This window comes from Amphiura filiformis, chromosome 10, assembly GCF_039555335.1.
Source record: "Amphiura filiformis chromosome 10, Afil_fr2py, whole genome shotgun sequence".
In the NCBI taxonomy this organism is placed as follows: Eukaryota; Metazoa; Echinodermata; class Ophiuroidea; order Amphilepidida; family Amphiuridae; genus Amphiura; species Amphiura filiformis.
In genome coordinates, this window is record NC_092637.1 from 45,638,400 (window position 1) to 45,651,219 (window position 12,820).

The following is a 12,820-nucleotide window of genomic DNA, read 5'->3' on the forward strand; positions in this document are numbered from 1 at the left end:
GATTTTTCAAGTAAGCCTAGATAATGTTTCAATTTTGTCTGCTATAAACAAGGAAAACAATGAGCTATTCCAGTTGAAATCCATACAACTGTAGTCTGCTGATGCTATACAAAAGGAAACTGTCGTCTGCTATACAAAAGGAATACAATGGGCTGTTCCAGTTGAATTCCACACGCCCTATGGAAGACCTTCATCTCCCACACATGGCATATAGATTTCAAGGAGAGTCACCCATTCAGGTAACCCCAATTGAAATTCACAATCCCTGTGTGGAAGATTAAAGTCAAGTCGTCCATAGACTGATAGAGGGTGTATGGATTTTAATTGTAACAGCCTAATGTGTAGTCACTATATCACTGCATGTACTTCTGATAAAGTATGCACCACAAAGTCCTCATCCCAATGGCATAGCCCAATAACCTCAATTAAACAACCATAGTGCAAAATTTGACTTCAAGTTGCAGAGTATGAGTTTTTGTACCCAACTTTTCAAAGGCCATTCAATGAATGTACAAATGTATTGGGGTTAAAGAACTGTGCCCTGATGGGCGAGCATGTTGTGGATCCTAGTGATGGTTCATATCCCATCTGCCTTATTTCAACATTTGGGAAATGAGGAGGAATTGATCATATTGATGCATGCCATGTCCATACACACAAAGCACAAGATGAGAGACCTAGACCTGAAGAACAGATCTAGGTCTTTGATTACAGGTGAAACAGTACAGTACAGGTATTATAGGCCTACGATATGCTTCCTTCCAGGAACCTTTATATTTACTCACACACTATGAACAAAAATGTCTCATTTCCGATGATATAGTACAGTATAAACAGTGGGCCAACTACTGACTACACGGGACTACACACAGGCTTAAAACCACAAGCCTTGACACACTTTTCAGGAATTTGCTGACCATTGTGTCCCAAGATGAAAAATAGTAAACCATTTAGCAACAATCAGGGACTCGCAGCTAATAATGGCACACCCTATATATACCACAATGAACCATCACAGCCAGGATCAGCTTTCTGTGTTCTCGTACAGGCAACCAAGACAATAACCAATTAGTTCCTTGCCCACAGAATTTCAAGCTAGCTCAATTATTACAAGAACAAACAGGGACTGCGGCAATGCTCAACCTTGCATCACGCACGATGCACAGGCCCATAGCCAGGATTTATTATCCTGCATGGCTCAAAAGTGGACCTTTGAAGAATTTTTCCTTGAGAAAAGGGCTGACTTTCAATATTTTTACAGAAAAAATGGATCATTTTTTGGGGGTGAGGGTGCATCACAGTCCCTGGCTATGGTTTTCACAAGGCACCAAGTCGAATGCCTTAGCAATTGAGCTATTTTGACTGTAACCAAAAACATGAAAAACAAGCCCTCATTCAACAACTATAGGTCAAATGTTTACCTCAAGCTGTTGAACATGAGTTTTTGTCCCCAGCACATTAAAAAAACATTCTATGGGTATAGAAGCATATTACAGTTAATGAACTGTGTCCTGCTAGATGAGAATAACAATTAATAGGGGTGAATTAAGCTTACCTGTTTAGGTTCACCTGTGCATGCTTCACACATCCCTCCATCCTGAGCTGCATTATACGCAAAACACCCCTCTATTGAAATGGCTTCATCCCATTTCAGTGTCCCCAGTACTTTTGCATCGTCCCATCCACATACTTTCCATCCTATTGCACATAAATGTCCGCTATTGTGAATGTGTCCGTCCCATGATCCTTTGCACGCTGTAATTCCTATTTTTGATTCGAGGCCTTCAATACTGCCATCTGAACAACCTGTAAAATGAATAAAAACACCCAATGTTTCGGTCAAAAATTGGATAAAGAATGTAAAATGTACTGTAAAAGTGGAAATTATTGCAGAATGTAAATTTTGTGTGATTTTCGCACTCAACAAAATAAAAATATGTGAATATATGCGAATATGCGAATCAATATGTCTAAGTAGGAAAACACAAACTCGCTAATTTAAAAACAAACATAGTCATTAAAAATCAGTAAAGTGGAAAAAATTAAATGCACAAAAATTACCACTTTTTTATGGTAAGTGTATTGAACATGCCTGGAAAAAAATGCACAATTCAGAAAATGTTGGTATAATTGCAAAATTGTTTTGACATATTCTACCCGGATGATTTGCTTTGTTACATGCTTTGTTCTTCTTGCTGCTACATTTTTATTGGCAAAAACAAAACATATGTAAAACATCAAACTACATCATGTATTGGGTTGCATAAAAATACCTGTATATTTCTGTAAAACCACAATTATCCTTTGCTTAACCCCCTGAGCACTACATGCCAATCTAACACTGCCTCTGATTGGTCAATTACATGATATCTTCACTTTAATCACCAATCAGAATGGAGCTTTGCAAATAATTCACCCCAATTTTTTGGTGTGGTGAAATTATTCTAACAATGTTGTTGATTGGGCCAATTGATAATGAAAACTTCTTTTTGGCCAATCGGCAGGTAGTTCTCATGGGGTTAACAAAATGGGTGCCCTGGGATGGGTGCCCATTTTGTACAAGCCAATGTTCGCTAACATTCAGCTAACATTTATTCTCAAATTAAGACTTCTCCATTAACACAATGTTCCAATTTATTTGTGGCATGCAAGTCTATTGGGCTATATATCCTCAGGTTTTCCAGTGACTTCTTCTGAGTTTTCCAGTCACACATATATGACAAGAACAAACCATATCTCAACTTTTTCAACTAATCTCACCAAGCTTTCGCTTCAAATTTGAAAGAGTTAAGCGACATAAACTAATCAATTCAGGCCAAAGGAGGACATTTTGACAATAGTTGAGTTATCATCAACGCCATTTTGCCCAGTAACTAACTATACTAGTATCCTTGCATCCCTAAACCATTTTTCACCCTAATGTGGCAGTGATGCCAGTGCATGTTTCATTGGTCGCAGCCTCAAATCGCTAGCATTCGATCAAAGCGCACGCACACGCTTAAAGATGCCACATAAGGCGTGTTTCTATTGGGACCGTTTACCGGTAAAAAGACGGTAAATGGATTATTTCTGCTCAATAGAAACTGACCTTCCCCGCTATTTACCGGTAAACAGGGGCGAGTTTTTACCGGTAACATTTTCCTTCTTGAGAAAGGAAAATAGCGGGACGCTTACCGATAAGCGTCAATAGAAACTCACTCCGTTCCGATTGAATGCGCATACAGGGAAGAAAACGGAAGTTGAGTCGCGAAATTGACCTCTGCATCATCAATGAGCTAGCTTGTTTATGTACCATGATCGGGACCATGATTATGCCATTCCGTTCGCAAAAATTCTTAGGCCTAATCACATACAAATATTTGACTCACTTGCTATAAATAAAGTAAATATTCATAATGCATTATCCCTGCATTATACATATTATGCTAAATATTCAACATGAGTTATGATTTATAACCCTAGTAAAAGCCATGAAATAAAACAACAACAACATCAGCGGATGAATCCAGATGTGCATGCGAAAAAAAAATAGAAATCAACTCGGATCCGCGGCGGTGTGTGCTTCAGAAAATTAGAAAGATTTCATGAATTTAATATAATGTCTAAAGGGAAAATCTTTTTGTTGTTGTTGTTTTGTTTGCGAAAATTATTGACAGGTACTATTATACTGGGTGTATCTTTCTTTTTTCTAGTAATCTGTGATATACATGTACCTAGTAATACATGTGGTTCTTTAAGTAATTCTGATAATGCCTGACTGACGTTTCATTGTTGTACAGTACTTTTCACCCAAATATTGTTTGTGGCATGTGGGCCATACTTAATGTTGACCTCAAATTTATTTGAGTGCAAAAAAAATTTGTTTGTTTGTTTTAAATTGTAATTTTATATATATATATTATTTTGTGTTTTGATGTCTGAATGTAGCCCTTGTTCTGTATGCCAAAAGCGTGTTAAGAAAAATCACAGAAAACTGAAATGTAGCACTTGTAAATGTTTTGTGCATAAATCATGTAGCAGTCTGAGCAGAAAAGAATTCATGAAAAATGACAATCATTATTGGTTTTGTGTAAAATGCAATGATACAATGAATTTACCATTTAACCACTTCATTGATGATGAAAATTTCTTATTAGAATTGTACAAGTATTTTGATATTGATGATACTCCACGTGAATTTAATGTTGATAAATATGAACACTTGGCTATTGATCCAACAAAATACCAGGATGATATGAATACAGGGCAATTTAACAGTCACACTAATTATTATACTGATACTAAGTTAAGAGATGTTACTAACGAATCTTCTGAAAATTTGTCACTCCTTAATTTTAACATTAGGAGTCTGGATAAGAACTTTGATTCGTTTAGAGATTACATGTGTACTATTGATATTGACTTTCATGTTATAGGATTGGTGGAAACATGGTTAAAAGAAAAGCCACATGATTATTTTAATGTTAGCGGTTATAATCTTGAATTTGCAAACAGAAAGAATAAAGGCGGTGGTGGCGTTTGCCTCTATATGAAGAACAACATACATTATAAACTCCGTGATGACTTGGATGGTATTGAACATCCTGAATATGTTGAAAGTCTCTTTCTAGAAATAGAAAGAACAGGATTGCAAAACATTGTTATTGGTGTTGTATATAAACCTCCTGATCAAGGGATACATGAATTCAATAAGTATATAGATGGAGTTCTGTCGATTATTAATAAAGAAAATAAACTTGTATACTTGATGGGTGATTTTAACATTAATTTGTTAAATGAAGATGTTCATGTACCTACTGCTGAATTTCTAAATACTATGTCATCTTATTCCTTATATCCATGTATTACAAAGCCTACAAGAATTACCACAAAAACAGCTACTCTTATTGATAACATTTTTACCAATTGTTATACATGTCAAACATCTGGAATCATGGTAACAGATATAACCGATCACTTTCCAATCTTTCTATCTACAAATTTAAATTTGTACAGAAAGATTGATAATCTTCAAGGTACCTGTAATTTTAACACACGGTATAAAACTGAGCAAAATGTACAAAAATTTCAAAATGAGCTGAAAAACGTAGACTGGGATTTTATTTGTTCATCTGATGATGTAAATATGTCATATAATAAGTTCATTGAAAAATTTATGCTACTTTATGATGAGTGTATTCCAAAATGTAAACCCAACAAGAGGGCCAAGAAACATGACCCTAGATGTCCTTGGATAACTAAAGGGTTGGTAAAATCGATTAAAGAAAGAATATATTGTACAAGAAATCAATCAAAAAACCAACAGAGGAAAACATTTCTAAATATAAATCATATCGTAGTAAGCTAACATCTTTACTCCGACTGGCAAAAGCGTCATTATTTTTCTTCATTGCTTGAAAGAGAAAGGTACAGTATGAGAAATACTTGGAAGATTCTCAACAATATACTGAGAAGTAAAAGGCGTAACATGTCTCAAAAATTTGTAAGTAATGGGGAAACAATAACAAATCCTAAGATAATTGCTGATAAGTTCAATGAGTATTTTTCAAATATTGGACCCAAACTAGCACAAAGTATAAGCCATACTGGTAAAGATTTTTGTGATTATCTAAAATCCAAATAGTTCTACATGTTTCTTCAAACCAACCACTGAAGAAGAAATTCTGAAAATTATTGCAACTTTGGGTAGTAGAAAAAGTCCAGGTCACGATGGTATAGGATCTGATATTGTTAAAAGAGTTGCGAATGAAATTGCATATCCACTGCAAAGGATTTTAAATATCTCTTTAAACACAGGTGTTGTGCCAGATGATTTAAAAATGGCAAAGGTAGTTCCAATATACAAAAAAGACAACCCTGAAATGTTTGGTAACTACAGACCAGTTTCAGTGTTACCATGTTTTTCTAAATTGCTTGAACGGATTGTGTATAATAGATGTATTGATTTTTTAAATAAGTTCAATGTTTTGTATGATAAGCAGTATGGCTTTAGAAGCAACCATTCCACATATATGGCAGTTTTGGATTTTGTATGTGACATTGAAAATGCAAGTAGTGAAAAGAAACACACAGCTGGTATTTTTATGGACCTGTCAAAAGCATTTGACACCATAAATCATAATATTTTGATAAGCAAACTGGAACACTATGGTTTTAGAGGAGTAACATCTCAATGGTTTTCAAATTACCTTTCTGAGAGAAAACAATATGTGTCATACAATTCAGAAGTCTCATCTTATGAACCGATTTTATGTGGCGTTCCACAAGGATCAATATTGGGTCCTCTGCTTTTCATCATCTATATGAATGACATCGCTCACACATCTGAATTACTATCATTTATTTTATTCGCTGATGATACCACTGTTTTCTACTCACATGATAATATTAATGAACTCTGTAATGTAATTAATAATGAGCTGAGGGAGGTAATTAACTGGTTCAAAGCTAACAAACTTTCACTCAATGCAAAAAGACAAATCTCATGTTTTTAGGTACTGTGTCCAAAACCAAGGAAATCAATGACAATAATATTGTAATATCTTTAGATGGTTGTAAACTGACTCGTGTTAAAGAAGCCAAATTCCTGGGTCTAACTATTGATGAAAATCTTTCTTGGAAGAAACAGATTGTTAATATTTGTAATGTGTCTTCACGAAATATTGGCGTTTTGAACAAGGTGAAGCATTATTTACCGAACAAACTTTGTACAACCTTTACTGTTCACTAGTTGTACCCTATTTTAATTACGGTATTTTACTTTGGGTAAATGCAAACAAGGCATATCTGAACAAATTATTTAAGTTACAAAAAGAGCTTTAAGAATAATATCTCATAGTCCGTATTTAAGCCATTCAAGACCACTTTTTGATAAATACAATGTTCTTGATATATTTGATATGTACAAGAAAGAGTTGTCTATTTTTATGTATAAGTATACCCAAGGTATGTTACCAAAATCATTTGATGCTATGTTTAAGAGTCTTAAGGATATTCACAGTTATAATACTAGAAATAAGCATAATTACCAACTGCACAAAACAAGTACTGTTGTCTCAAATGGTCCAAAAATTTGGAATCAAATACCTTATGAGATTAGACAGGCTACCAACATTTCTCTCTTTAAGAGAGGAGTACATGCCTTCCTGAATGACAAGTAGATCCAAGTATGTTTTGCTTCATTATTATAGTGTAATATTTCTGTTAATCATTCTGTTAAATCATTGCCTCCACTTAATATGTCATCTCAAAGTTGTTTATCATTGCTTTTATGCTTTATATCAGCGTTTGTAATTTGCTATATGTAAATGTTAAATACTCATGATTATAGTACAATATTATATTTAAATTGATTGATTCATTATATTTGTCTTTAAATTGTTTGGCTACAGATCCTCGTTTTGTTTTTGTTCTGTTTTAATTTGTGTAATTTAATTATACAGGGGTGCAGCATTTACAGGCTTAAGCTTATCGTTGTACCTCCTCCATCGTGTTGTACTTTTTATAATTATTGTATTTTGTTGTAATTTTTGATGGAAATAAAATAAATCTGATCTGAATGTTGTTGATGTTAAATTACTATTCGCTAAAAAGAACTGAAATTAAACTGTGAAAGATTAAATTCTAAGACCTATTTTTTTTGCGCGCAACAATACTGAGTACTCACGTCGATATCACTGAGGGGGATTTCCCAATGGCGTAATTGATGTACGAGAACGAATGAAAACGCTAATAAAAAAACATTATTCTTCAGTCTTCTTTTCTCATGTTTGCTACCTCATATTTAGCCAAACAATTAAGAAAATACTACAATATTAAAATCCACAATGCTTTGCGATTGACCCGAGGATTGACCCCAGTGCGACCTTTCGCCGGCAAACTTTAAAGGTGTGTCAATTCATCGAGTGTTTACCGGTAAACAACGTGCAATGGAAACTGACCGTTATCCGCCTTTCGCCGCTATTTGACGGCGAACAGTTTTACCGGTAAAATGCAGGGGACTCAATAGAAACACGCTATTAGATGTGTGCGTGAAACAGCTGCTTCAACGCATTGGCGTCACTGCCACATCAGGGTGAAAATGGTATAGCACACTTGGTTGCAAAGTTTTGTACTTTTATAATGCTAATTTTCTTTCTTATTTTCTGCTCCCTATTTATATCCATGTCTCAATGTCGCAATTGCCACCTTTGGCCCAGATGGAGCAGATCGCACTAACGCAAAAGAGTGCAAGTGCTTTGTTATGACAACACACTTACAACTTTCTTGCACGCAACAAACAATATATAATTACTAAGATATACAATTATGACAAAACCAGAAGCTTCACCATATGGAAGTATGTAGCAGTAATAATACTCAGGATATCATTCTATTATAGCGTTATGTTGAATTCATTATGCGATAATTAGGATGAAATTAAATCTGTAGGAAGCTTCCTCTGACGTGATGCTGATGTTACGGGCTTATGAAGAAACTTGGCATTCTTGACGTGATCGTAATTTTTATGGGCTTTATTTTAATCCTTGTGTTCATGGCGATAGTGGCGGTAGAATGATGATACATATTTGATATCTTTGAAAAAATGGATCTAATGTAAATATGTTCATTTTTTTTCTTTCATTTTTTTGATTAGTTAATTTCTTATACTGCAACAATTTACACCATTTTTACCTCTTAATTATTTAATTTCAAGTTGCCTTCTTGCACTTGGGCATTCAATTTTTTTTTCTTTTAATTTTAAACTTTTTTAAAGAGTGCAATTTTAGATTACTGTAGGGCACAAACATCCAGTTGTGCAGTAATTGGTGAGTTACACATGCAGCATCTATGAAATAATGTGCTACTGGCAAGAATGATGTTATTTGAACATTTCTGGCCTCAATAGTATTAGTTTTCCCGAACTGTCCCAATTAACATATGGCATACTATTTACTTCCATTTATATTTTATTTAATTTGTCAACAATGAATTTAAAAGTAGGTCAAATCACACATTTTCCTTCTTTTGTTATTAATGAATTGAATGGGCAACTTTCTTGCACAATCATAATTATAATTAGTTTGCTAAACTTGAAATTGAAATGTTTTTATTCTCGTTTAAAAATCATATCAAAATATGGCTTAAAAAAAGGAATTTGGTACACTAACAAAAGAAGAATGAGCTACATGACCTACTTGTTTAAAATCATTTACATTTATTAAATTAATATTCAAAGAAGTATACAATATGAAGAGAATGAAATAATATGATCAAAATAATCAAATCATATCTAAATATTGCCAAGAAAAATAGTACAATCTGTTTTTGACAGTGCCTAGACTGGGTAGAGCTGGCACAGATACCCTTCCCAGAATCCATTGCAACATGATATATCCCCCATCTCATCAAATGACACTCCTATTACTTTGTACATGTTCCCTTTGTTTTCATTTTAAGAACAAACTGTCTAAATATGGGTCAACAGTAAAGAAATAAACATATTTTACAAGATCTGGATGTGATTTGTTCATTGGGGTACATTTCATTTAATGACCCATCTTGTACTAGATAGCAAATCAGAACAGAAAATTGAAATGGGAGAAATGCATCATGGGAAGTGTAAGAGATCTTCTCTGGAGCTAGTATACTGTAAAAGGGGATATTTTTGCGAGCAGTTATTTTTTTCGCGATTTAGAGTAAGAGAAACATTTGTGCGAATGTTATTTTCACGATTGCTAAGTGCTGCCCTATACTTGTAATACATTGTTGCGTGTATTCACGTTATGTTATTAGTTGGAGCTCCAATCGCGAAATTCGCGAAAATTAAACCCCCGTGAAAATTTCCCCCTTTACAGTACACACTGGTGCATTGAACTTGCTGTATTCACTGATTGATCTATTAGACCATAGCTAAATATTGACATATGAAATGATTATTTTCATATCACCTACACAATATCATATTAATTAGTGAAGTTTATTAATCATTTCTGACTGGTGCTAAATGAAGAGATTAAGAAGGTGGTGAGTTGTGAAGTGGCGAGTTATATATGAGCTGGAGATAACAAATTGGAATTGTGAGATAACTTTTATGTGCCCGGCCGACCCAGAATTTTGGGTTTTGGAGAATTTTTATTTTTATTTTGCTCAAATCACGTGAAATCAGCCGTTTGGGGCCAAAATTTATTAATTTTGAAATTTTTTAGAAAATATGTTTGCAAAATTTGTAAGATTTTGGAGATGTTTAAGGGTAATTTTAGCTTGCTGTAAAATATAAAAAAAGCCTGTGCGGCAGACCATCCCCCCATGGAACAGGTTCCCCCCCCCCCCCATCACCCTATACAGGACTTGATTATTTACAACTTTCAATGCAAGAGAAATGAAAGTCACAAGTGAAAAGTGTCAATTACGATATTGTGAAAGGACTGCTACACATCACTATTCTGTCGGTCGGACATCCGGGCTATCTCTAGTCTCGGGCCCAAACTGCATGTGGCTCACGGTTTGTTATGAACAACAGAAACCGACTGTGAAGGAGGCTACATAGCGATCAGATAGCGATGTTGTTGGAGTGATATTCAATTAAAAAAAAAAAACGATACTCGACCATGGAATTTAATTTTAAGTTTGTCAGTATATAAGCGGTAAATCAAGTAAGTTTCTTCCACTCTGAAGACTTAGAAACGGTTGTGTGACTCCACTGACTATTTGCGGTCGAAATTTACATAACACCAATGACAGAAATCATCAACAAAAATCGAACCAGGGACTTGTTTTCACTCCAACATCATCAACCGGAAGTGACGTGACATGGACCGACAGAATTACGGCCTAAATTAAGAAGGCTGTACAATGTTAGTACGCAAGAGATGACACTTTGTTATGCAGATCTATTTCAGATCCAAATTTAAAAAAAATCTAAATAAAATTATCTCAAATGAATTGGTTTGAATTTTACCTGTTGATAAAGTTGAAACTCTTTGGCATTTTTTTTTGGTACTCGCACTCAAATAACTCTTCAATTTTGCATCAACTCACTTTTACCCACACATTGATTATTTGCACTGATTAGGAGGGACCCGATTTATTATAAAATTGTTTTGTTGTAAATGATAAAGTCAATGAAAACTGACATAGGGGTGTGTGTTTCAACACAAACAATACATTAGTCTAATAATACTATAGGCATACACACATGAATGTCATAATGGGGAAATCAACTCTGGATGAGAATGCCACAAAGCTGTAACTGCCACAGCTCCCATGTAAATGTTGTAATGTGACCAAAAACTATGCTGAACTGAACTGAACCACCCATTTAAAGGGACCATTGAAAGAAAAACATATTTGGTATCAAAATAAAGCTAATAACATATAGAATCCATTTCTAAAATGATAAACGCAATTTTCCTTTATTTTACCCCCAAACCAGCAAATAAAGACAAAGCGCCCAATGTCGCGTCTTTCCGCCCAATTCATATGTGCAGAGACACGTGGCAACCCCTGTGACGTCAAAGTGGTTATCCTTTCCGCTGCATGGCAACACTGCATAGTCCAGACTTGGTCCTAAACCAACGCATGAACGTGTTTAGAGCAATGAACTTTTATGTGCCTTTTAAGCTCTTTTAGGCCTAACATATATTAAAAAGGATATTATAATATAAATTACAAAGCTACAATGACTTCTATGATAGGCATATATATAAATTCTAGTTAGGCCTACAAAACTGGCCAACAACGGGGAAACATAAGTAAGTTAGGCCTAGGCCTTCATATTGACAAATCAGTGCTAGCTGCTCGGCGTTTGCAAGAGAGTATAATTTGTTTTGACTGAGGCATTCTGATATAGCAACTCTTTATTTATATTTCCTCTGAAATATCTGGTGATGATAGGAAAGAGAAGACAATGATGTTTCGGGTTAGCCCATGACATGCGACTTAATTTCTTTAGGCCTAATTAGCCTACCTCCCGGGCGTGCGGCTTAGGTTCACCCACCTCACCTCAGGTACCATCCTCATCATGGGGGTGGGTTGCAGCCAGTCTTGTGATGAGCCTCCATTTGCATCTGTCTTGTGTGGCTTGGGTCGCAGTGTATGTGGTCATTCCCGTCCAGGATTTGATGTTTGATTCCCATGATGTACGTGGACGTCCTCTGCCTCGGTTACCTTGTGTTTTCCCTTGCAACAGGGTTCTAGCAAGGTTTCCTGCACTGCCTCTTGCTACGTGACCAAAGTACTGTAGCTTGTGTTTTCGCACTGTTGTCAGGAGTCTTACTTTTGGATCGATCTGGGCAAGTACCATCATTGGTGTGTTTGTCTTGCCAAGTGACACGCAAGATATTACGACGGTAGCACCACAGTTCAAAGGCTGAGATCTTTTTGGTGTCTGCCTTCTTCAGGGTCCAGGCTTCACATCCGTAGGTTGCAATGGGGAATATGAGTGCCTGAAGCAGTCTGGTTTTGACTTTGATTGAGAGTGACCGGTCTTAGGCCGTATAAAATTAATATTTTGGTTCTCGTTCAGAGGCTTTTCATGAATTGATGAGGAGGGAGGTGGTTTTTTTCAGTGTAAAATCAGCATTGTCTGCAGTTATCGGTCTTTCCAACAGTGCTCGAGGAAGCGATGGCGCACTTTTTTTTTTTCAAATGTGAGATTCTGAGGATAAACCCCTAGAGTAGGCCCTACCACAAAAAGACTTGGAAGTGGGCCTTGTTCTCTAATAAACTTATTTATAGGCCTATGTATGAAAAATTCATAAATCATTCCAAAGTCTAAAATAATTGAAAAATCTATAAAAAAAATAAATCTGACAAATCCCAGAAATTGAGGAGGGAGGGG

General features: G+C 35.4%; 1 protein-coding gene across 2 annotated transcripts in view; it reads right to left on the reverse strand.

Moving 5' to 3' along the window:
* The window catches only part of LOC140162938 (uncharacterized), a 150,683-nt gene that overhangs the window by 67,360 nt on the left and 70,503 nt on the right, over positions 1 to 12,820 (reverse strand). For both annotated transcript variants that reach the window (XM_072186252.1, XM_072186253.1), the window contains exon 2: positions 1,556 to 1,806. The gene's annotated coding sequence lies outside the window, so the exon portion shown is untranslated. The remainder of the gene's footprint in view (positions 1 to 1,555; positions 1,807 to 12,820) is intronic.